Source organism: Panthera onca, chromosome B2 (assembly GCF_046562875.1).
Source record: "Panthera onca isolate mPanOnc1 chromosome B2, mPanOnc1 haplotype 2, whole genome shotgun sequence".
Taxonomy (NCBI): domain Eukaryota; kingdom Metazoa; phylum Chordata; class Mammalia; order Carnivora; family Felidae; genus Panthera; species Panthera onca.
The window spans coordinates 79,516,981-79,538,853 of record NC_138343.1 but is presented as its reverse complement, the minus strand read 5'-3'; the positions used below and the strand labels follow the sequence as shown (position 1 = coordinate 79,538,853).

Genomic DNA, 21,873 nt, shown 5'->3' with positions numbered 1-21,873 from the left:
GGTTAAGCATCCGAATTTGGCTCAGGTCACGATCTCACGTTTCATGGGTTCGAGCCCCATGTCAGGCTGTGCTGACAGCTCAGAGCCTGGAGCCTGCTTCAGGTTCTGTCTCCTCTCTCTCTGCCCCTCCCCCGCTCACACCCTGTCTCTCAAAAATAATAAATAAAAATGTTAAAATTTTTTTTAAAAATTAATAAATAGCATCTAGCAAATTAGAGGCATGCTGGTAGATAAAACAAGAAGCAAGCTAAACATTTCCAATAAAACTGATAAGGAAAAAACAATCACAATGTTCCGCAAGGGCTTCCACATAAAATGCCTTTCCCCTCTGTTTTGCTGCAAGGTGTGAGACCAAAATAATGAAAGGTTTCTGGAAACCTTTGGCTGACCAGAAAAGATAGGAAAGCCAAGTTAAGTCTTTCTTACTAGTTAATATTTTTAAATATTTACTGTTTGTAAACATGACACAAAATAAGCCACTGACAATTGGTTAAACTGAAACTAGAGCAAAACTAGAAGATTTAATGGCTGGACAGAAGTGGTCAAAGGTCCAAAGTTATGCAAAGGGTAGTTTCAACTATCCAAGATGACTAAATCCTAGAGGTCTACTGTATAGCATAGTGCCAATAGTTGACAATATTAAACATTTGCTAAGAGAATAGATCTCATGTTAAGTGTTTTTATCACACACACGCACACACACACACACACACACACACACACACATACACTCATAATAAAGAGGGCAGGAAGAAACTTTTGGAGGTGATGGATATGTTTATTATACCATAGATTGTGTTGATGGTTTCATAGGTATACACTTATATCCCAAATCATCAAATTGTATACATTAAATACATACGGCATTTTGTATGTCAGTCATACATCAATAAAGTGGTTTATTAAAAAGAAAACAACAAAAAAAGAAGTGCCTACAAGAACCTGAAAACCTTCAAAGGGTTGTACATATTTCTCCCATAGCATGGTGATTGCCACTATAAAAGTTTTTCGGGGACTCCGATCAACTCTAGGGATAGGTCCTAGCTTAGCTTAAGTAATGGCTGAGAACATTTAAATATTAGTGGTCATTATAACAAATTATTGTTAATTTTACATTTAAAACATGCCTCTAAATTGTGTATCCTGTATTAATGTAGCATCAAGGGACAGGGATTTCATCCCAGCCTTGACACTTTATCTGTGTCTCCTCAGGCGACCCACGTTCTCACCTGTAAATTAAGTTGAACTCAGTTATGTATAAGACCCATTCTAGAATAAAGATACTCCCCCAGCCCCAGGACCCCATCTTTTAATCATTCTACTTATCTGCTTCAATAAAACATTTTATTTTTAAAGCACAGTTTGGCAGTAAGGTATGCTTTTTGGTTTGATTTAGTTGATCACAAAAGGGGAGAAGAAAGGACACAGTACACTCTAGATTCTGGTTGTTTCTTCCCATCCCCGTTTTCCTTTTGATCTTTTATTTTCTTTTATTTTTTATTTTTTTTAACATTTATTCATTTTTTTGATAGAGACAGAGCATGAGTAGGGGAGGGGCAGAGAGAGAGGGAGACACAGAATCTGAAGCAGGCTCCAGGCTCTGAAGGGACAGCACAGAGTGTGATGCGGGGCTTGAGCTCACGGACCATGAGATCATGACCTGAGCTGAAGTCGGATGCTTAACTGACTGAGCCACCCAGGCGCCCCATGATCTTTTATTTTCTTTAAAAAATTTGTTTAATGTTTATTTTTGAGAGACAGGCATGCACGATCAGGAGAGGGGCTGAGAGAGGGAGAGAGGATGTGAAAGTGGGCTCTGTACTGACACCAGAGAGCTCCACCCTGGGCTCCAACTCACAAACTGCAAGATCATGACCTGAGCCAAAGTCAGACCCTTAATCGACTGAACCACCTAAGCGCCCCTTACATCTTCTTTTTAAATGACATTTTCTTTTTTCTCTTATTTTTGATTTTTAAATGTAATACATCATGCAAGTTTACTCATCTGTAAAATGGAAATAGTGGTATCTACACTGCCGTCTCACAGGTAGGCTGTTGTGAGAATTAAATGGACTCAGTGCATGTACACACTGGAACAGTGCCTGACATACAGTCCTGTAAGCACTCAAAAATGTCAGCTGATATTATTAGATTATTAACATTAGTTTTCTACCTGTTCACCATAAAAATCAGAAAAGTCAGCAAAACACAAAAATAATAAAAATTATTTATTGTTTATGATACCATTCATATGATTATTGCTATGGAATAATAACAATTACCATGGAGGTACTTATGCTTGCAGACTCCTCTCTCTTTCCTCTCTGTCTCTCTCTGTGTGTACCTATATGTGTTCATGTGTGGGTTACAAATGTAGTCTGTGGCTGGGCCCCCTTTGTGGCTCTTATGTTTGTTCTTTTTTCGTCTTTAGGCCAGACTGATACATTAAATTCAAGTGCAAACCACTGGTGATTATTACAGTTTTTACTGAATGCTTTGAAGGGCGAGAAAGCCAGCATTACATCATACCTACAGTGTAAAATTTCCTTAGACTCTTTCACCTTCTCTCTTTCCCCCTAAGTCGCTCTACCCCTGACGGTGCCTCTTCTCTCCCCTCCCGTGCACCACTCCACGGCTACTCCAGCTGCCTCTGGTTCCCTTGCCCAAAGGACTGCTGAAAGCATTCAGACTTGGTTCAGCAGAGTCCTCAAACCGAAGCTCTTCTGGACAAACATCAGCCACCTGTTCACTGTACTAGGGTTAGTCAGTTCATCTGTGTACATGTACTTTGACACATACCAATGGGAAAGGATGTCCCTAATTCTTAAGTTTAATAATTATCTTTCAAGCCAGGAGAGATCAAAGAAAAAGAACCTGGCAAATCCAAGCAGTGGGCATCAGTGCACTGACTCTCTGACCCCCTTAGCGGTCCACTTGGTCACCATCAGCTCATCAGAGTGTACCCTAAGAGTTCTGGGATGAAAGTCCCAGGATGACCTTGATGGCACCCTGGTCCCTTCAACATGTCCTTTGGATATCTGAACCCAGGGAAAGCCCTCCCCTTGTATCTCTCCGTTTAAAAAAAGTCCAGGTATAGGAAATGCTTTAAATGAAAATGATAGACATCACAACTCCTCAGTCTCTTCTGGGGTTCTTGAAATATTGTTACCATCTGTAACTTAGTGATGAGCTAAACAAAGCAGATGCATCACCACCATCAAATTACTTAGCTCGTGGGGTGCCTGGGGGGCTCAGTCTATTCAGAGTCTGACTTATGATTTCAGCTCAGGTCCTGATCTCAGGGTCATGGGATAGAGCTCCACATTGGGGTCTGCACTAAGAATGGGCCCTACTGAAGATTTTCTTTCTCTGCCCTTTTCCCAAGCTCACGCTCTCTCTCATCTCTCTAAAAGATGATGATGATGATAATAATAATAATAATAATAATAATAATAATAATTACTTAGGTGTGATTTTTTAACTGGAAATATCACCTATGTTCAAAAGTGATGTTTTGATGTTCCCCAAGGCGCTGCCATCTCTAATGTTATGCACCACATCAGACCTTGCCAATCTGTTGTCCCAGAATTTTATATAATGTGCTATTTGTATCTATGCATGTATATACTATATTGGTCTGCTCAGGCTACCGTAACAAAATCCTGGAGACTAGGTAGTTTGAACAAGAGAAATTAATTTTGCACAGTTCTGGAGACTAGAAGTCCAAGATCAAATTGCCGTCAGGATTGGTATAGTGAGGCCTCTCTTCCTGGCTTACAGACAGCCATTTTCTCCCTGTGTCCTCAAATGGCCTTTCCTCTATGATTGCACAGGGGTGGGGAGAGGACAGGGAAGGAGAGAGAGAAAGAGGAAGATCTCTGGAATCTCCTCTTCTTATAAGGACACCAATCCTATTGGATTAGGGCCCCACTCTTATGACCTCATTTAAACTTAATTACTTCTCTAAAGGCCCCATCTCCAAATACAGTCACATAGGAGGTTAAGGCTTCAACCTATTAATTTTTTTTGTGGGGGGAAGCACAATTTAGTTCACACCATCTACCAAGCGCCAGAAGTCCCAGATAACTGTATAGCAGCAAAGCAGAGGATTTGTTTTGAATAAAGATCTCATTATAAGCTATAATATTTCTAAAAGGAGACATCTATAGTAAACACATGACTAGAATTAGACAAATTCTTCATAAAGGCTTTCCAAGTATTTTCCTTGAGAAGTTGAAAATTCTTTTTTTTAAGTTTATTGATTTGAGAGAGAGAGAGAGAGAGAGAGAGAGAGAGTGTGTGTGTGTGTGTGTGTGTGTGTGCGCGCGCATGTGCACGAGCAGGGGAGGGACAGAGGGAGAGGGAGAGAGGGAATTCCAAACAGGCTCCATCTCACAACCATGAGATCACGGCCTGAACCAAAATCAAGAGTTATATACTTAACCAACGGAGCCACCCAGGCACCCCTGAAAATTCTTATATACAATTATGATGACATAAGAATTTTAAGGGTTCATTTCCTTTCAAGAGAGCATTCCTTGAAATTTCATGTCCTTTCTTAGTGATAAGTGTGAATCAGATTAAGGTGTTCCTCAAAAGCTGCATTTTACAGTCCTATTTATTCTAATAAGTTTTTTATTTTGCTCTAATAAGTTTTGTATGTCAATTAACACAAATTTAATTATTGTTATTATAATCTACTTGACTTCACTAAAACTAGCTTCCTTTGTTATAAATTAGTTTGGCTTTTGAGAAAAGTTCATTCAAACTGAATTATGAGAGAAGAGATATTTAATTCAGTATTTTAATTTTTTTCAGACAAATATGATTTAATTTTTTAAAATATTTTTAATGTTTATTTATTTTTGAGACCGAGAGAGACAGAGCTTGAGCGGGGGAAGGACAGAGAGAGAGAGGGAGACACAGAATCTGAAGCAGGCTCCAGGCTCTGAGCTGTCAGCACAGAGCCCGACAAGGGGCTCAAACTCATGAACCACGAGATCATGACCTGAGTTGAAATAGGCCGCTTAACTGACTGAGCCACCCAGTTGCCCCTAAAAAATTTTTTAAATCTAGAATGTCACTTATGTTATCATTTTAGACAAACAGTTTATTCATTGCCTAATTTATACCACATGGCAAAAATTGAGGCTCTCATGTCTTTTCTTATCTAAAATTAGTTTATGAGCACCTGAGTGGCTCAGTTGGTTAAGCATCCAACTCTTTGGCTCAGGCCATGATCTCATGGTTCATGAGTTTGAGCCCTGCATTGGGCTCTGCACAGACAGCACAGAGCCTGCTTGGGATTCTCTGTCTCCCCCTCCCTCTCCTTCCCCCACTCGCACACTCTCTCTTTCCCTCAAAAATAAACACTAAAAATAAATAAATAAATAAAGTTTGTTTGTAATTTTACCCAAGTGTGTTGTTACCCAGATATTAGTTTCTTTCTCCAGTAACACTTGACCATTCAGAGATCTCCAATTACGAGGACATGTAAGATGGATCTATCATATTCTTTGAAAGCTTTAAAGCCCATATTTGACTATAACATTCGATATCAGGGTTTAGCACAGAATCAAATTAATTGTGTTACAATGTATGCCATTATATTTGATATGGGAATAAAAGACTTAAAGTTATTACACTGGAATGTCCAGTGATTTTTTTTTTTTTTTTTTTTTTTGAGAGACAGAGAAAGACAGAGCTTGAGCAGGGGAGGGGCAGAAAGAGAGGGAAACACAGAATTCAAAGCAGGCTTCCGGCTCTGAGATGTCAGCACAGAATCCAACACTGGGCTCGAGCTAATGAACCGTGAGATCATGACCTGAGCCGAAGTCAGACACTCAACTTATTGGGCCACCCAGGCACTCCTGTAATGTCCAGTGATTTACATTCATCATTAAAAGAGATCTTATGCCACATAATTTTAGAATATTAGAGAAACTACAATGACAAAAAAGAAGAATAACGCAAAGCATTTGAAGGAGAGAGAAAGAAAAAAGAAGGGAAATGAGGAAACTATGCAATAGTGACACTTTTACATTGTTGTAGTCTTATTTAAAAATTTTTTTAAATGTTTATTTTTTTAAAATTTTTTTTAAGTTTATTTACTTTTGAGACAGAGAAAGACAGAGCATGAACGGGGGAGGGTCAGAGAGAGAGGGAGACACACAATCGGAAGCAGGCTCCAGGCTCTGAGCCATCAGCCCGGAGTCCGAAGCGGGGCTCGAACTCACGGACCGCCAGATCGTGACCTGAGCTGAAGTCGGATGCTTAACCGACCGAGCCACCCAGGTGCCCCAAATGTTTACTTATTTCTGAGAGAGGGAGAAAGAGACAGAGTACGAGCGGGGAAGGGGCAGAGAGAGAGGAAGACACAGAATCTGAAGCAGGCTCCAGGTTCTGAGCTGTCAGCACAGAGCCCGATGCAGAGCTTGAACTCACAAATGGTGAGATCATGACCTGAGCCGAAGTCAGCTGCTTAACTTACTAGGCCACCCAGGTGGCCCTTACTTAAAAATTTTTTTAAATTTTATTTCAGAAACAGAGCATTAGTAGGGGAGAGGAGCAGAGGGAAAGACAGAGGATCCCAGGCAGGCTCCATGCTGAGCCAAAATAGAGCTCTATCCCACAACCCTGGGATCATGACCCGAGCCAAAATCAAGATCAAATGTTCAATCAACTGAGCTGTTTAGGAGCCCCTTATTTAAATATTTTTTAAAAATTAAGTCTGCAATAAATATAATAAAATATACACACAAAATATGCATTTTTAGCTCATGGATTGAACATTGAAGGTGAAGTTAAAGAAAACAAACTAAGCAAAATAAGTAAATAAATAAGTAGAAAGACCAAAGTTGCCAACTCATGACCAGTCTATTTGTCTGCTTTCAATTAATGGTTAAGTTTTATGCAAGATCATGTTAAACCACAGTTTCTACATTGCACAATAGGATCATCTATCGTACTGCTAATCTAAGAGAATCTGATCTTCAAATACCCAAGGCTGTTAAATAAACAAACTCCTAGATTCCAGTTTCAAACTCGAAAATTCTAGGAAGTGTTTCCCGTGTCCTTTTTTGACTTTTGAGTACTAATATTTCCATTAGTTTTATTGTATATTTTTAAATCAATATAGAAGCTGAGCAAGTGTTTGTTAGTTAACTTTGGTTGACTTGGTATCTGAAACAGCAATAATTAGTAAAGACTTCAGTGGTATTGAGACTCATATATGCAAGGAAATTACATCACTCTACAGATAACCGGCTTAACCAATCCATAATAGTGACAGGACAGCAAGCTTATGAAAGTGGAAAAACCTTAAAAACTGACAGAAACATCTTTTTGAAAAGTATTAATTGGTCTGTAAGGTAAAAATATTATGGCAATGGATTCCACTTTTACCCTCTGCTACTCATACCAGAGAAATTGGCCACCATCCCTTGACATATTGCCACATATTTTTTTTATGACAAAATATAGAACTGATCACAAGAGGGACACCTGGGTGGCTTAGTTGGCTGCGTGTCTGACTCTTGATTTCAGCTCAGGTTATGGCCTCATGGTTCATGAGATCGAGTCCTGCATCGGGTTCTGTGCTGATATTGCAGAACCTGCTTGGGATTCTTTCTCTCCCTCTCTGTCTTCCCTTCCCCCACTCACATACACTCACACATGCTCTCTCTCTCTGTCTCTCAAAATAAATAAATAGACATTAAAAAAATTGATCAAATGAGAAATAAATCTATTCTGAGGGAATTTGTAAGATTAATAAGTATATAAAACATGGAAATTTTCTGAGTATAAAAGTATATTAATATACATGGTTAGAAATAAGTGATTAAAGCATAATATAGATATATGTTTTAAAAATACTTTGTGTATTAATATGTTAGAAATAAATTGCACTGAATTAGCAGAATTAGATGAACATGACTCATTTGGTAAGGATGAGTCTTGGTCAGCAAGATTCTTGGAAACACAGGTCTAACAAGAAGAATGAGACTTCACAGTTCAAAATTCCTGTGACAAGAAAGAGGAAGAAACAGAAGTGAAATCTGGGAAGAATTTATTCAAAAACCAGTGATTAAGATCAAAGAGAAGGGTTGGATTTGTGAATAAAAGAGTGTTCCTGAATCTCAAGAACATTTGGAACATAGTGGCTGTTTTTTTCCTACCGCTATTGTTACAACAGCATAAATAAACTAAATGTTCCTGGATAAATATTATTCCACATGTTCTACCCAGGGGCAGATGAACCATGAAGCTCAATGGAGCTTAATCTTCAAGGGCTGAAAAGGGCTTAGAAATGGTTTCACATGGTCATATGTTGGGAGTAAATTTGAAGAAGATATTTCAATCACAGTCACCTAAGACTTAAGATCTCTTTCTGTTCTGACTTTCCTTCTGAAAGACTTTCCCTTGGTCATGTCACATTGGAATGGCCATAAACATTTTGGGATCCATGTAATGGGAAATTGAACTGGGTGTACGTTTGGTTTCAGTTACTGGACTATAATTATGTGTATTGTAGTCACCTCTGTGTAGAGGAAAGTACTGCTGGTTGTCCAAGTATAGAAATGGCTTCCAGTAATATTCCTACTGTCTGCTATGCCAACTCACCAGGCATCCTGTTACATTGGAGGTGCAGAACCAAAGGTCATATTGCAATGTGACGTTATCCTCCAATGGATGGCACCATAAGTATGTGGTAGAGGAGAAGAAACAAGGTTTGAAATAAATGGAGGTAAAAGCCAGTTATTGGAAATTCTTCCAAACACTAGATATGTAAAATTGTTAGGAAGGCAAGAATATATTTTCATCTTCCTAGTCAAACAGGAAGTACTATCCTTTCGTGATATACTCAACAATGCAATGTATACAATTATAAATGTATCATAGTTTCTCCCCCCTCTTTTGAAGGAGATTGTACATAATAGAATTTATCAGAATTATTGTTTGCAGCATACAAACTTAGGAGGACTATACACAATGAGTATATCTGTCTATGAAGTCATACATTATACAGGCATTGCAAAGTACTAGATATTGTCTCAGCATACCTGATGCAGCTGCTCTTGACAAAGGCTGATGACACGTCAGTCATTGGAAGAAGATTTAAATGATTCTTGATTTAATGCAAATTACTGGCATCAATAAGGATAACATAAAGCTCATTATATTCATCTGAGATAGGATATGGCAGACAAATTGATTGATGAATGCGGCCTATTAAAAAAAAATAAGGTTTATCACTGCCCAAGAAAACTTGAAATGTCTTGAAATTTGACAGCTCATATGAGGCTTTACTATATTTGACAATAATTCTAAAAATATGCATGACATCAGAGTCATTACTAGTCATGAAATATGAAGCTAAAAAAAACTTTTTCCAGGGGTGCCTGGGCAGCTCAGTCAGTTAAGCATCAGACTTTGGGTCAGGTCAGATCTTGCGGTTGTGAGTTTGAGCCCCATGTCAGGCTCTGTGCTGACAGCTCAGAGCCTGGAGCTTGCTTTGGATTCTGTGTTTCCCTCTCTCTCTGCCCCTCCCGCATTCACACTCTGTCTCTCTCTCGGTCTCTCTGTCTCTCTCTCTCTCTCTCTCTCTCTCAAAAATAAACATTAAAAAAAAAAACTTTTCCAGATTATCAATAATAAAAAACAAATTTCAACCAGTCATGCTAAACTAAATTTATGCTCCTTATAGAAAATATTACAAACCATTGTCATATGAAGAAGAGATCAGGGGTGCCTGGGTGATTCAGTTAGTAGAGCATGTGACTATTGATCTTGGGGTTGTGAGTTCAAGCCCCACGTTGGGCATACAGATAACTTAAAAAGTGTGTGTGTGTGTGAGAGAGAGAGGGATCAAAGTTGTCTATGGAGTAAAGCAAGAAAGGATAAATAGTACCATAGAGAGGTTCCAGGCACCTGTAATATTTTTCTTCTGGATTTTCTGGTATTTACAATATTTATTAACTTTAAAACATTTTAAGTTTTATTAAGTAATCTCTATGCCCAACATGGGGATTAAACTCACTACCCTGAGATCAAGAGTCCCATACTCTTAACAACTGAGTCAGCCAGGCACCCCAACTTTAAAAAATTTTAAATGACTATTTCCTCTTCTTTACTTCTGTACCTGTAGTAATAGCTATTGGTCTCCTGCCCTGATTCCCTTCAGCAAGACAGTGCACCCATCCTAGCTGCTGCAGTGTTGACTACTAAGGATTTACATCTGTACCCCGCTGTAGCAAACTGATCGTCCACAGCTTAGGGGAGCCACCCTCCCTAGAGATGCCGGGGATCTTGAACTACTTGCATGACTGACTGATGCTCGGGCATAAAAGCCCCTGCCTTATAGCAGGGCAATACACACTCTAGAGCTCCCCAGCAGATCAGGCCAAGGCTAGATATCTTCTGAAACCACACCTTTGCTTAGCTTCTCTGGCCTTATCCTGCATCCCTCACTCCCAGCCCTTGATAAATCACTTGCTCAAGAATCCCAATATCAGGCTTTGCTTCTAGGGAACCCCACCTAAAAGAGTATCTAATTGTGTCTGCTTTCAGACCGAGCCCACCCTTTGGAGGGATAATGAGGTACCTGCCATTTTGAAGTGACAAGATTAGTTATAAGCCCATATAAGGAGCAGCTAGATCTCCAAATGCCAGCTCTAACATTGCATAGCCAGGAACCTAGGTGGGTGGGTGTTGGGTGCCTTTCCCATCCCAACAGAAGAAGACAGGTATTCTCACTGTAAAAGTTAAAACAGAGCTCTAGCCTCAGGGATATTTCAGGGAAGTAAGACAAATGGTAAAAAAGGAAGGTTAAGTTCAATTCCATGTATTGAGTTGTGAGAACCCTAGTGCCCTGCCCCTACTCAGCTCCAAATAGCCAGGCTTGCACCTCCTACAGGAGGATAAAAGGGGTCTCTCTCTCCTGAAAAATAAAACAACAACAACTAAACAAATAAACAAAAACCTAGCCCAGGAGGAAAAAAAACCTGCAGTTGCCAATATTTGGGCATCTACAAAATAAGACCTAAGTATTAGTATAGTGAAGCCACCAATTAACACACCCTGGCCAAGCTTCCAATCCGTTTTTTGGTGTTTTTCTCTTAAATAAGAACAGAGAGCCGAGAATCACTAGACTTTTGAAGAATGTTTCTACCAGCTCGACCCTGTTGCCAGTCTAAGGGCCTGTGACCATGAATCCTAAAGATACCGCTAACTGACCCCTGTTCTAGTTCTGAAACTCTCAGTTCAAGGGCATATGTTGGCCTGAGAGGCTGCAGGTGATTAAAAATAAATAAATAAATAAATAAAAAGACTGTGTTCATGCCCAGTGTTCTGCATTGGACAATGCTCTCTCTTGATGTTTATCATCCACTCCGAGATTGACAGGGTGTGCGACTAGCTCTAATGAGGCGGTCTCTGACACATACAGGATTGGCTTCAGTGCAGAACTTCTCCAGGCTCTCAGCTCCTAAAATTACCCAATGCAACTGCTCACCATTTTTCTACTGAAAACAAATTACTAGCTTGCTGTCAGACACTTACTGAGACTGCACCACTATTGAAAGACACCTATGACCAAAGATTCCAATACTTTTCTGGATGATACAGAAAAACAATGGAAAAAGCAAGGAGCAGCTCAATCTCATTGATTTAATGTGACTGATATATTCAGGAACGTGAGAAGGCACAGCACGAGAGAGGTTTAGAGAATTCATGGACCAGAGGCATGCACCGTCTGGAGATTACATTGTTATTGCATGCTCTCTCTCTGACAAGGACTGACGTTCAGAGAGATGTCACTAAGTTTCATTTATTGATGGCAATGTCCACATTAACTACAACCTTAATGATGGAAGGCAAGAGAGTCTACTTATATGTAGTATGGCTGGATGTACATTCCAATGTCTTTGCTTAGATTCCCCTGAAGCAGAGCCAGGGACTCATAAGTGCAGGTGACTTATTTGGAACATAATTCCAGAAAACAGGGGAGTGATACAGGCAAAAAGGAAAAGTCAATAAAATGTGTGTTATTGAATCACTAGACACAGCTAGGGATCAATCTTGTCTGGGACCTTGTGAAAAACCCTAGAATCCACTTGCAATTATACACTATTGTACACTATTGATAAACGGCATATATAGTTAAGTAAAACACAATATTGATACTATGAGTAGAGAAAAAGAAAGTAAAACTAACTTTATAAAACTATATAAAAATATTTATAAAACAGTGTTCTGAGAACTAAAGTTCTATTAGATGTCATTTTGAGCACAAGTATAGTCCTTTAAGTAGCAGTTTTTAAAACTTATTTTTATTTATTCTATTTTAGAGAGAGAAATACAGAGAGTCTGAGCAGAGGAGAAGGAGAGAGAGAGAGAGAGAGAGGGGGGGGGGGGGGAATCCCAAGCAGGCTCCATGCTCAGCACAGAGCCCAATGTGGGGCTTGATCCCATGACCCTGGGATCATGACCTAAGCCAAAATCCAATCTGATGCTCAACCCAGTGAGCCATCCAGGCACCTCCTTGAAGTAGCATTTAAAATGCTGCTGGGGGCGTCTGGGTGACTCAGTTGGTTGAGCAGCCGGTTCTTGATTTCAGCTCAGATCATGATCCCAGGATTGTGGGATCAAGCCCCGGGTCAGGCTCTGCACTGGGTGTGAAGACTGCTTGGGATTTTCTCTCTCTCTCTCTCCCCTGCTCTCTCTCTCTCTAAAATAATACATACATACCTACATACATATATACATAGAATGCTGATGAATGACAGGACACCTGGGTGATTCAGGTCAAAATCCCGGGTCATGGGATCAGGTTCTGTATAGGCACCTCTATCCCCACCTCCCTCACCCCATGCTGAGCATGGAGGCTGCTTAAGATTCTCTCTCTCTCTCTCTCTCTCTCTCTCTCTCTCTCTCTCCCTCTTCCGCTCTCCCATCTCATTCATGCTCATTCTGTCTCTCAAATAGATAAAATCAGATCAAATAAATAAAATACTGATGAATGAGATTAAAATTCTTTTTGAAGAGACATCATTTTGAAAGTCTCTAGTTTCATGATGTTGGTTCCCATAGTTGGTTCATCTGAAATTTGGATTCACTTCAAAAGAGCTTCTGTTTTTAGGATTCAGAGGTGCAGGAGAAACTCTAGCCCAAGAAGAGGGCTCTCTATAAGTGCTTCCCAGGAAATGGGAAGAAAAAGGAGGTTTCCACAGGAACTATGTCCTTGGATGGGGGGTAGTAATGAACCTCGTATCGGAGCACAGCTGGGTGAATGTGGCCTGGCAGCACAGGAGGCCTGAGCAGAGGGAAAAATCAGCCCTGCTTTCAGACCAAGCCCACCCTTTGGAGGGATAATGAGGGATCTGTTGCAAAGCTTATTGAGATATGGTGACTGCTAGCTCAGGGACCAGATCATTCTTATAACTTCAGCCATCATTTCTTCTGGCCTTGAGTGTCTAGATCTTTCTTCATTAAGTTCTTTTATCAGGGGAATTAGTTCCTCCTTCAGGTTAAAGTTTGTTCTCTTCAGCTTTCCATAGGTGTCCACCTGACTCTGAATTTTTGATGACTCCTTCTTTAGGCTAGTGTCAAAGATGACTCAACCCCAACATTCCCCTTTTGAACAGAGCCAAGCTCGTCAAGGGGTTGACACTACCTTGAATTACTTCAGCTGGTGTTTGTGAAATTTTCAGCCAGTGTTTGTGAAAGCTGCATTCTCCATTTCACATAAAGTCAGTTTCTAGACAACTGGAGAAGTCTAAACAAATATGAGACCCACCAAAAAGCCAATGACAGATGCACACACCACTGACTCCAGCTGGAGACCACAGAGGGTAAGGTCCAGATTCCCGTTATCCAGCCCCAGTTCCACAACCACCTCTTGTGGTTCCCCTACAACACCTGAAGCCAAGTTCTACAGTGGCTTGAAGCCCTTCCATGGCACTGAAGCTAGAACAGAGTTCTGCTTACATGTCGATAGAAATAAAAGTGGTGATCAAGTTTGGGGAGAAGGGTTACTGGAAGGCAGAATAAGGGAAATTTCTGGGGGTGATGAAACTGTTCTACATTTAGATTAGAGTGTTGGTTACACAGGGTGTATGTATTTTTTAATTGAGATATAACTGACATACAACACTGTATTAGTTTTAGGTGTATAACATAATGATTTGATATGTATATCTATGATGAAATGATCGCCACAATAAGTACAGTTAATATCCATCACCACACGTCGTTACAAATTTTTGTTTTCTTGTTATGGGAACTTTTAAGATCTACTCTCTTAGCAACCTTCAATATAGAATACAGTATTGTTAATTATAGTCACCATGCAGTACATTTTCTTGTAACTGGAGGTTTGTACCGTTTGACCCTCTTCACCCATTTTGCCTAATCACCATCCCCTGCCTCTGGAAACCACCAGTCTGTTCTCTGTATCTATGAGCTCGATTTCTTTTTTAGATTCCACATCTAAGTGGAATCAGTATTTGTCTTTTTCTGATTTAAGAAATATTGTTTTCAAGAGAAAATACATTCCATGCAAGAGACTTTCAACTGATCTGCTTGCACCAGGCTCTGTTTCACTACTCCCTGCAATTCATCCTATGCATCTCTGCCAGAATTATCCTTATAAAACACAGATCTGATTTTCTTAATCCCCTGTTTAAAAACGTTTGATGGAGTCCCATTACCAAAAGAATTAAGACAAAGCTACACACACACACACACACACACACACACACACACAGAACCTCTCAAAATTCGGCTCCTAATCTCCATTCCAACTTCTTTAGCATTCTTCCTCCCCCCCTCCTGCCCCGCCCCCTCTGTTGAGCACACCACACTACCCCTACCACCAGGTAGTTCACTGTCTCTGAAATGTCCTGTTTTTTCTGCTCCTCAGTGACTTTATACTCACCCTTCAATAAATAGCTCAAACATCAATTTTCTCTACCATAACTTGCAGCCTCCCTTCTCCACAGAGAGCTAATGTTTCCATCTTGTTCTACATAGTACCCTGAAATCTTTGTGTACCACTAATGAAACTGTATTATAATGCTCTGTTTACATGTGCATCTCTCTCTAGCTAGAATGTCTCCCCAAATGTAGGACAACTTACCATTGGGGGTACTACTACAGATGGTTTTATGTGTTACACTGATGCAGCTTTAAATATTGACTTGCATAGGGTGAGAATTGGTCCCCTTTTAATACTCTACATTAGGGGAGAGTTTTAGTTTGGTACTAGTGTGGCTTTAACATCTCTCTATTGAATGATTAATTTCCCTTTTTAAGGGAGAGAAGGCCTCGGTCTTGGAACCTTTGTAGATAAAAGTAATTCGGGGTGCCTGGGTGGCTGAGTCGGTTAAGCGGCCGACTTCAGGTCAGGTCATGATCTCGCCGTCCGTGAGTTCGAGCCCTGCGTCGGGCTCTGTGCTGACAGCTCAGAGTCTGGAGCCTGTTTCAGATTCTGTGTCTCCCTCTCTCTGACCCTCCCCCGTTCATGCTCTGTCTCTCTCTGTCTCAAAAATAAATAAACGTTTAAAAAAAATTAAAAAAAAAAGTAATTGGCTAGAATTTACTTTTTTTTTTTTTAATGATATTTTGTAGGGTGCCTGGGTCACTCAGTCGATTAAGCGTCCCATTTCGGCTCAGGTCATGATCTCCTGTGAACTGACCTGTGTCAGGCTCTGTGCTGACAGCCTAGAGCCCGGAGCCTGCTTCAGATTCTGGGTCTCCCTCTCTCTCTGCCCCTCCCCCACTTACTCTCTGTCTCTCTCTCAAAAATAAATAAACATTAAAAAAAGTTTTTAAATGATATTTTGTAATGACTACCCTCTGTGAAACTTTTAAAATTAATATTGGTGATAGAGTGTTCTTTTAAAATAAAAGTAAGCCAATTTAAAGAAAAAATAGTAAGCCTATTACGGTAAAGAAGTGCATCATGGCAAAAATCTCATAGGATATACAAAAATGACTTAAGTTTGGGGAATATTGGGCCAAGACTTTCAGAATTCGGAAGCATAACTTCATCCCCAGTTCCTGGTAACTATCTTTAAAATACAGTAGATCATCACTAAACATTAACCACTACCTCTAACTTTTCAAGATCCAAGTGCCATTTTAGGGAATATGTTGGGTAAAGTGACAGACCTTCGGTAAGCTAACTTTTTCTGAAAAAAGTTAGCATTGTTATCATATAAATGACCTTTTAAATTATTTCCTAGAGCTGCTGTGGAAGAAATCAACTTCAAAAGAGGATATGATCATAAATTTTTCAACTAGATTGTGTGGAATAATGTCTTATAAACCAAAGTTCAGGAGCAATAGAAGAAAGTTTACAATGCATTCTATGCAAATCACCACATTACTCTTTACCTTTGACATCATGGTACATTTTAAGAAAGGGTAGACCAGAGCAGCTCTAACTAGAGGGGAGCTAGCACCATCTGTTGGGGAGTGAGTTGCCAGCACAAGAGAGATTCACTATCAGGTGGCTTCATTAATCCTCAGTTTGTTTCTTCAAAATACTTTTCATCACACAGATTTCAAGACATTCACACATACCCAAGTACAAGTTAATTTTCAATCAGTTCTTGTGCTCCAAGTTGACAGTTAAAAACAAAATTAGTTCAGGAGCACCTGAATGACTCAGTCAGTTGACCATCCAACTCTTGATTCTGGCTCAGGTCATGATCCCAGAGTCATGGGATCAAGCCCTATGTCAGGGTCCCCAGACTCCCTGCTGAGCGTGGAGCCTACCTACGATTCTCTCTTTCTCTCTGCCCCTCTCCCTTGCTCATGCCCATTCTCTCTCTCAAATTAGAGAGAGACAGAGAAAGAGTAATGCTGCAACAAATACCCTTTTTAAAAAAAAAAACTAGTTCATTAATCTGATTAAGATACACTAGTCTTTCATGATTTGACTCTTTAGTTACAGACCTGATAATTAACCTGTTTTTGGTCATTGATGGTAATTAGAAATTTGAATTTCAAACTTTACTAGTAACCCAGAAACAGTGTCATATACTTTCAAACTTTTCCATAAAATCTGCCATTGAAATTGAGAGGGTTGTGTTTCTCCTGTCTACCACTTGGAATAGATGCTCCAAAGTCAAAAAGAGGAGAGATAGCCAGCTAAGATAGCCACTGCCTTAGAGGGCAGGTAGGTGGAGAATGACAGCAAGTCCTAAGTGCTCAGATTCTAAATGACAAGTTAGCTATCAGCAATCTCCTCCAGAGACAGGGCTCAAGAGTAAACATTAGAAATAAGTTCTTTGTGCCTCTATTTTAAACATAACTTATAGATTACTGATTTTAAAGACTTGCTCAGCAAGACAAATTTTAACAAGTTAAAAAAAGATTCTTAATTTTTCTTACTATTTTCTTTATGGAAGTGTGATTTCAGTGAAAAGTTTAAAATCTGTTTACTTTTGAAAAGTGAGATAAAGAAATGATTGTATCTAAACTGGAAATAACTTTATCGACTTTCCTAAAATATTTTCCAGTTGAAGTCTGTCTCTTATGGGGAAAAATCATAGATCATAACTTTTATTTATTTTACTTATTTTTAGTGCTCACTTCGACAGCACATATACTATTTATTTTTATTGAGATATAATTGACATATTATATTGTATGAGTTTAAGATGCACAACAGTGTTGACTCTACACCTTTGTATACTGCAAGATGATTACTACTGTATCATTCACTAACACCTCCATGCTGTCACATAATTATTATTTTTTTGTGGTGAGGATAGACTGACATTTTTAAAATGTATTAAATGGAGGGCCACCTGGGTGGCTCAGTCAGTTAAGCATCAACTTTGGCTCAGGTCATGATCTCGCGGTTCATGAATTTGGTTCGTGAGTTCGAGCCCCACATGGGGCTTGCTGCTGTCAGCGCAGAGCCCCCTTAGGATCCTCTGTCCCCTTCTCTCTGCCACTCCCCGGCTTGCACTGTCTCAAAAATAAATAAACAAAAAAAAACCCACAATAAAATGTATTAAATGGAAAGCAGTAGTTACTGCAAAAAAACCCAGTATATTAAACTCTGCTATGAAAGAGGGACAATAGTCATTAAACAATGGTCAGCTTTTGCCAGTGGTATACTCCTTGGGAATTCTCTGGCAATTTAGAGAGAACATTAACTCTCCCAAGCCTGTAGGATCCCATTGGTAAAGAAAACAATGATTGATTTACTGAATGGCACCTAGCTAAATTCTAGGACTTAGGGTAAATATGTAAATGCTTGTGAGTCTAGTGACAGGCAGGGTATTTAGTCTTGACTTAAGCCTTTTCCCCACTGCTTTAAGAAGGCAAAGTACAGTTTCAACAGTTACTCATCTCAGCTGGTCTGAGGACCTGGTCAAGACACTGGCTAAGCCTACTGTTGTATAACCTTCTTTCATTGTCTGTTCTTGACCATGTCCCTCGTTGGGCCTTCCAAGTAGAAAACAGCTTACTGACACTTCTTTACACTTCATATTCAGAAACAGGAAGTGCGTACCTTTTTATGTAATGTAAATAATTATGGCTCCACAACTAAATTAATTTATTAAATAGCGTACACATTTAAGGTGTGCAACATGATGATTTGAGATATATACACAGTGAAATAAATACTACAGTCAAGCTATTTAACACGTCCATCTCCTTACAGTTACCATTTCCACAATTTACTTTAAATCAATTCCAGCTACTTTCAAAGTTCAAGTTTCTAACCGAAACTTTTACAGTTTAAAATCCTTCCTTCAGATACTTCTAGCAATAGGAACAACAACAACAACAAAAACCCACTCCTCATGCACTGTAAGACTTTTCACATACTCCTACAAAAGCTTTTTTTCAAACTGCAAAGAGCTTTCTAGGGCTTTTCCAATTTTATTTTATTTTTATTATTTTTAAAAAAATGTTTATTTTTGAGAGAAAGAGAGAAAGAGTGTGAGCAGGGGGGTTTGCAGAGAGAGAGAGAGGGAGACACAGAATCCGAAGGAGGCTCCAGGCTCTGAGCTGTCAGCACTGAGAATGACACTGGGCTCAAATAAACTGTGAACCACGAGATCATGATCCGAGCGGAAGTCGGATGCTTAACTGACTGGGCCACCCAGGTGCCCCAAGCATTTCCAATTTTAAAAAGGATTTTAAAAATAATAATCTGACAGTATCAAAGGTAAGAAGAAGAAAGTAAAATTCAGAGTATAATGCCTCCACTCAGAAAAAAATCCTATTTACATCTGGGCACATAAATACATCTATTTTTAACTAAGTAAATTCACAGTTTACATGGAGTTTTTACCCTACTTCATATGTCAGGCAATAGGTTTATTAATGACTCATTTTGCACAAAATCAAGTCTCTTTTCCCCACAAGGTCAGTATAATGGGTTGAACGGTGGCCCCAGAAAAGGTATGTCCAAGCCCTAATTCCCATATATGGCCTCATTTGTAAAAACAGGTCTTTGTAGCTACAATTAAGGATCCTGACATGAGATAAACCTGGATTATCTGGGTGGGCACCCAATCCAATGACAAGTATTCTTATAAGACAGAAGAGGAGAAGGTCACGTGAAGATGGAGGCAGAGACTGGAAATATGCAGCCTCAAGCCAAGGAATGTCTGCAGGCACCTGAGACTGACTGGAAGAAGCAAGGAAGGATTCTCCCCTAGAACCTTTAGAGAAAGTGTGGTCCTATTAACACCATGATTTTGCACCTCTGACCTCCAGAACTGTGAGAGAATAAATTTCTCTGTCTTTTTTAAAGATTTTATTTTTAAGTAAATCTCTACACCCAATGTGGGGCTGAACTCACAACCCTGAGATCAAGAGTTGCATGCTCCACCGACTGAGCCAGCCAGATGCCCCATAAATTTCTCTTGTTTTAAACAACTGCATCAGAGGTAACTTGTTATGACAGCCCTAGCAAACCAATATAGTCAGCATTCCAAACTTCCCTACTATAAACCAGGTCTGCTCCCCAGCCTCACTTTCCTGTTCTTCAGCTTTTGGCTCGTTTGCCTCATATCATTCCTATATTGCCTCAAAGTCACTGCATATGCTGTTTTCAGTGCATGGATTGCTCTTCTTCAGTCTTGAAATACCTCCCCAAGACTTCGGGTAAAAATTCAGTAACCCTCTAGCCCTGTTTGCCAACCACTATAAGGTCCCCTCTCCTTCAGCATAGAGCTCTTACCACAGCCCTTGTCATCGTCTATGTCTTTATTAGTTTTTAGATTCTCCCTCCCTACCAAATTGTAAGCTCTATGAGACTAGGAACGCTGACCACACCTCCTCATCCCTTTTATATTCCGTGTAGTCCTGTGCCTACTGTGCCAAAGTAATTCCTTTTTAAACGAATGGCCACTGTTCCAGAAGCGGTTCTAGACCTTGGGAAACTCTCACAGCCTTTGAGTCTGAGCTGTGTAGGGTCACCCTATTATTTATCCTCCAAAATCTACCACTTCTGAGAATAAAAAGGAGTGTTATCAATAATTATAAGTTACCTGGGGGTGCCCGGATGGCTCAGTGGGAAGAGTGCATGACTCTTGATCTCGGGGTCATGAGTTCGAGCAACCATGCTGGGTGTAGAGATTACTAAATAAACAGAAACATATAAAAATAATAATTAACAAGTTACCTTGTTACAGTGCTGGGTAATGCCAATGAGAAGAGTAAACCTGAAAGCAGAAGTGTAACTAGAAAGGGCTGGGCTACATTTTGGAGCAAGGTAAGGAGGATACTTTAAATTTGCTTAATCACCAGGGCACCTGGGTGGCTCAGTCGGTTGGGGAACCAACTTCACTCAGGTCATGATCTCACAGATCTTGAGTTCAAGCCCCCTATCGGGCTCTGTGCTGACAGCCTGGAGCCTGCTTCGGATTCTGTCTCTCTCTCTCTCTCTCTCTCTCTGCACACCTCCCCCTCTCACGTTCTGCCTCTCTCCTTCCAGAGCAAATAAAAATTTAAAAAAAAAATTTAATTTGCTTAATTGCCACTGCCTTTTCACTGCTTTCTTCTACATCACGTCCTCATTTGTTCATTCGTTTATTGTTGCACCCTCTCTCTACAATAAGGGTTGGGACTTGGCCTGTAGTGTTGCTATATCCCACACCTAACACATTCCTGGTGCATAGTAGGCACTCAGTAAATATCTAAATGAATGTATCCACAGCTGAATAGTGTGCCCTAAGTGAAGAATCAAAACACAAACAAAACCCCCGAATCCTCACAATTTTAAAGCCTTATTAGGCTCAGGGCTAAAGGAACCGTAGGCGGAACTAGTGCCAAGGTCTTGGGCTGAGGATGTAAGGATGAAGGCCCCACGGGCCATCGGCTGTTCAGCAGTTGAACTCTACCTTCACGACCACCCACTCCGACGACTCCCAACACCCTCTCTCCGGATCCTCTATCCCCCGCCTCAGTTTCAGCTCCTAGGACCCCGCTGGCCTCCGCCCTCCTGACACTCTCTGACCCCAAGCGCCCCCTTTCCAGACCCCTCGGACTCCAGCCTCCAAGCTCCCCTCCTTCCCGGATCCCCGCGTACCTCGGCACCGCCCCATCCCCAGATCTTCTCGGAACCTGGGACCCTTCCACACCGCCCCCTCCCAGATCCTCTCTTGCGCCGCCCCTTTCTTCTCAGATTCCCTCGGTCTGCGGGACCCCGCGCCGTCTTCTCCCCGGATCTCTTCGGACCCCGGGACTCCCGCACAGCCCCCTCCCCGGACCTTGGCAGACCCCGGCACCGCCCCCTCCTCGGATTCCCTGGATCTTCAGGACCCCGCGCCTCCCCCTCCCCGGATCCCCTCGGCTCGGGCTCCGCCCCCGCGCGGTCTGCACGGACAAGCTCGCGCCGCG

At 40.6% G+C, this 21,873-nt stretch overlaps 1 long non-coding RNA gene across 1 annotated transcript; it reads right to left on the bottom strand.

The window, feature by feature from the left end:
• Positions 1-700: 700 nt before the first annotated feature.
• LOC144616399 (uncharacterized) lies at positions 701-21,582 on the bottom strand. The gene is made up of 3 exons (XR_013555686.2): positions 20,523-21,582; positions 9,063-9,228; positions 701-1,229 (listed from the first exon to the last, which is right to left on the bottom strand). It is a non-coding gene; the product is annotated as an uncharacterized LOC144616399 (long non-coding RNA).
• Between the last annotated feature and the right edge of the window lie 291 nt (positions 21,583-21,873).